The sequence below is a fragment of the Chiroxiphia lanceolata genome, chromosome 24 (assembly GCF_009829145.1).
Source record: "Chiroxiphia lanceolata isolate bChiLan1 chromosome 24, bChiLan1.pri, whole genome shotgun sequence".
Taxonomy (NCBI): Eukaryota; Metazoa; Chordata; class Aves; order Passeriformes; family Pipridae; genus Chiroxiphia; species Chiroxiphia lanceolata.
This window is the reverse complement of record NC_045660.1, coordinates 371,724-376,469: the sequence shown is the minus strand read 5'-3', so window position 1 is coordinate 376,469 and position 4,746 is coordinate 371,724. Positions and strand designations below refer to the sequence as shown.

General features: G+C 42.0%; 1 long non-coding RNA gene across 1 annotated transcript; it reads left to right on the top strand.

Annotated features, from left to right (window-relative positions):
• Positions 1-789: 789 nt before the first annotated feature.
• Positions 790-4,446, top strand: LOC116797869. The gene is made up of 2 exons (XR_004360769.1): positions 790-2,707; positions 3,169-4,446. It is a non-coding gene; the product is annotated as an uncharacterized LOC116797869 (long non-coding RNA).
• The last annotated feature ends 300 nt before the right edge of the window (positions 4,447-4,746 follow it).

The window sequence follows — 4,746 nt, the reverse complement described above, 5'->3', positions numbered from 1 at the left end:
CACTGGGGGAAAAATAAAAAAAAGAAGAAATAACTGACAAGTAGAGAAGTGGGACAGAATATTATAGGTCTCTCTAGTTTCTTTTCAATATTTGTTATATTTTTTGAATATTTTTCCTTTTCTAGGTTTCCTGGACTTAGGCTCTGTCCCTCTCAATCTCTTCTAGTTCATCATGAACGCAGTCAGCACTACCAGAAGGCTTGGCTCATATTTACCTCACAGTTTAGAATTGATTCTCCTTGCAAACGTTTAAAAAGGAAAAAAAAAACCAAACAAAACAAAATGGTATTTCACTTTGTCCTGCGTTTCTGTATTCTGAATTGAAGTTTTTAGGAAGCTGGGTCTTAATGAGCTTTTAGTGGAGGTGAGACAGCGAACTGTTTGTGTAACTGCCCATTATATTTGCCTGAAAATACCTTTTTGAGTGTCACCTGACTCAGTGCTGAGACCTGACATGCAATTTTTGTGACACTCAGTAATAGCACATGACAAGAGAGTCAGAGCAGGATGAAAATCAGTTGTGTTCTCAGAAGTGGAGCTCAGTGCCTGCTTTTTTTGCTTGTGATTTGGGTTGGGAGAAGAATTGAACAGTTGTGGTGTTTTGTTCATTGATGCCTGGTGAAGAGCAGCACAGCACTGCATCTCCTGGCTGAAGGAGGGCAGCCCTTGGGAGCTGGAGAGAGGTAAGGCACTGGTACACCTTTTCCTTGCTAGCCTTAATGCATCTGGCAATGGTCAAAGTTTTGCTTTTCTAGCTTGTTTTTTTCTGATGCTTTGCCAGTATTACAGATGGGATGTATTAACATGTCCTTAACAACAACCGCCCCCAAAAGCCCCCAGCACCCACAACATACAAGTTTATGAGAAGATGGAATTTTCTCACTAAAGCTGTTACTGTGGACATGGTGGGGAGCTGGGATGGGGCCCCTGAGGAGCCTGTGTGGAACCATTGAGCCTCCTGAGTTGAGGTGACAGTGCTGGATTGTCACATCTCAGGACTGATAGAGCAGTGTTAGGTCAGGATGTTCATGAAGTGTCGCAGCTGTTTGCAGAGTGGCTGTCACTTTGAAAGCAGCACAGTCATACTCATCTTGTCCTTGACCTGTGCCTGCAGCCTCTCCTGCTTTGGTCACAAGGTGTCAGGCCTCATACACCTGTGTCTTTTCTAGTTTCTCTCAAGAGCCTGGTGGCAGGGAGGTTTCTGGTCTTGCCAAAACCCAACAAAAAGTGTAGTTTTTCCTGCAGCTTTTCAGCTTATATATGTTTTGCCACAGAGATCTGTGTTTGTCTCTTGGTACTTCTACTTCGTGTGTGACCCTTTCCCCTTTGGGCTAGGATCTTTTCCCATTTTCATGATGACTCCTCAGAACTTGGTCTTCCAGCCTCCTACCCCCCCTTATGTTTATAATTAAAATATTTTTGTTCCATTTGTTCACTTAGGTGGGTTTTGTCCATGAATAGAACCTCCTGACATCACTCAGAGTCTTGGGTAATATCTGTGGTGGGGCAGTAGTAGGTGACATTTGAGGTGTTGCTGTTTGAGGTGATGCTGCTTCATTGACTCTGAATACCTTCCTGTTCTGTTGAGATCTTCCGTCTGTGTAGTGCTGCCTTCCTAGCACTGCTGAGAGCCAGCTTGGAAGAGTTTCCAGCTTCTAGAGCAGTACCAGCGGTAGCAGAAAGGATGAGATCAAGCCTTTTCTGGCTTCGAGGGTTTGCTCTATTGCCTGAGTCCTTTCTAATAGAAATGTTACTTCTTGTGGCCCAAGAGTTTTGGATCCAGAGGTCAGCTTGGTTTGAGTGAGTTTTAGAGATTTAGATCTGCACACTGACAGGAGGATCCCATCAACCATTACTGCTTCTTGGAACAGTTGGTCACATCCATTTGAGGCAAGTGATTTTCTTCTGGGTTCTTTGGTCTCTGGCCTGTGCTGGATCATGAGCCTGGCTTAGCTTATGTCTCTTGATCTCTTTAGGGTTCAGGAAATGAAGATTTCTTTGGTTTCATTCCTATTTTAGGGAAATAGGATGTTGTGATCACTGCTCTTGAATCTTAAAATCTGTAGATTCTCTGAAATTGGTGGGGTTTTGTATTCATGGCTTTTGGCCATTAGTCTTAAAAGATGCTCTCAGGGAGAACACTGCCTCCTGCAATGGCACCTTGTTGGTGACATCTTGACAGGTATCATCACTTATACTTGCGTAGGCAACACAAAATCTTGCAGCCTGCCTGTTTGTCATTCATGTGAGTACATCAGTCATTTAGGAATTTAAATCCTTGCCTGTTCCTAGTGGATTTGTCTTAAAAAAAGTGTGAGTAAATGCCAGTTAATGTCACTGCTCCACAACATTATGAAACGCCTAAGTGACTGTTGTGTTTTATTTCATCTGCAGAATGTTCAGGTTGATCCGTCTTTGAACAGTTTCTCTCTCCTTAATGGGCAGTTTGGAAAAATTAATGATCTGTTCCAGAGTAGCTGGGATTTCTTTTTATTCTGCATTCTCAAGAGAAGCATCCAACACATGGCAGGAGGAACAGAGTTAAAAAGAAGAAAGATTTGCTGCTAAAGTCAAGAAACTTGGATATTTATTACTTAGCACGGACCAACCCTCCAAACTGGTATTAAAAGACTGAGGTGTAGAAACAGCTGAAATCAGCTCTGGCAGTACATCACATTTCTTTTAGTGAACTGAAGCAACAGCTCAGGTGAGCATCACCTGCATTCTTGTTTCCAGATTCCGTCCTGTGTTTTTATAGATAACTATACAGATGCAAAGACTCATAGCTTATTTTGAAAAAAACTATGAGGATCTTTCCAAGTCTGCCTCAGTAATTCAGGATATTTGGTGACATGTGAAATAGGTGACTTTATTTCACTTATCTTTGGCTTTACAGAGGCAGAAGGACAGTTTAACACCTGCTCAGACTCACTGCAGGACTATATTAATATTTACATGTTAATATTACGAACTAGCAATCTCAAATTAATCACCACATTAATGAAGAGCCTTTTCTGAGATTGTAAATTCTGTTTTGTTCACTTTTGCTGCTTTTGTGTCTACTGAATGCCAGCTCCCCCTTTTCCATGGGGTAGGATTGGAGGGCCTGTACTCTGTTGTAATAACTTTCTCCTGTTTGAAATGCTGTTATTTCTGGTCTGTTTTTAGATGATGAAGGATAGACACTGCGATGGGCACTAAAGCATGGACTTGCAGTGTGCACTCTGATGGCAGGTACTCCTGTCTGGTCCTGGTGGTCTGACATACCTGGGGAAGGCTTAGGCGCTTGCGTGTCTTAACTGTGGTTTTCTCTATTTATTAATTTTAGTGTTGATTGAAATGTTTGTCTTTATTTATAGCATATCCAGAGCTGTGTTGCAACAGAGAAGGTAAGTTTACAGGTGGGGGCCAGGGGAGGAAGAGTTGACGGACAAGCTCTGGATAGTTAATCTTTTCCTGGGTTTTTTTTATGATACACATCCTTAAAGTTTTATGGACAGCTGTCAAATTGATCAGACAGCTGCTGAAACCATTACAAAAACAATTTGAGAAGTAGATTTTTAACTGTTCCTGAAGTATTTATTTATCCTTCAAGATGTAGACAGATGCAAAGTCAACCAGTCTGTTGCAGTGAGATATTTTTTCCTGTTCATTTTCTTGATTGAGAATTCCTGTTAGTGTAGCACTTGTTGCTAGAAACCATGAGGCCGGTCATGCTCATTTTTCTCTGCGGTGAGTTTTGTGCTCTCCTGCTGGAGCTCATGCTCTCCTCTCTGTGATGGGGGATGGCTGGTTGCTCTTAGCTGTGCTCTAAAGACAAGAATTCCTGGGTGAGAGGTCAAGTTTAGGTTGTGTTTGTTCTGAGCCCAGTAAAACATTAGCTACTATATATCTTGATTCTCTGGTTTGGCTTATAAAGGACTTGCCTGTGAATGCACGTGGGTCACCTTGTTTTGGAACGGGGTAATTAATTCTGGGTTTCTTCCTTAGGTAACCAAGCAAACAGTCTCAGATATGCTTTGCTAGCAGAACCTGTGTAGACAGCAAGGTTTTATTATCCCTGGGGGAAAAATGTACTACAAGGGCATGAAACCTAAAATACCTTGAATGAAATATCTTAATGCCCCAACTTGGAGAATGATGTAGACAATCCTGGATATGAATTTTGTTTTAACCACTCAGTGAAGTTCAGTGTACTATGTGTACTTCTGCAGGAATGTGAACATCCCAGGAATTGGCTGGCTACCTGAAGAGCCCTGGCACCTGCCTGTTGTGGCAAGGGACTTGAGCAGTGGACGTGCCCACAGTAGCACTTCAGGTGGGTGTGTTACCTGTATTTGAAGTCTTTTCTAGTTCTCTGCATTGTACCAGAAACTGCACGTGCCTTGTAACAATCTGTTGGGTCCTCTTGTATGTCACTTTTCCTAATAAACATCTTTAGAAGTCTTTGCTTTGTGGCTGATTTCCAAGGGTATGAGTGTTCCCGTGTTTTAGTTACATCCTTGTGATGTGTTCTTTGGATCAGGTAGGAAGAGAGGCGAAGAGAAACTTGTAATTGCTTCCTTTGAGTAGAAACTTTATTTGAAGCTGCCAGATCCATGCAAGACCTTTGCTGGTAGCTTCTCTGAGTATTTTCTTGGAATGTCCTGATGCTTCAGATCAGACAGAAAACCAGTGTAAGCAAAATGGAAGAAGCTTCTCATGAAGAAAAAATTAATTCCGAATGTTTGTTTGAAAAATGATGGT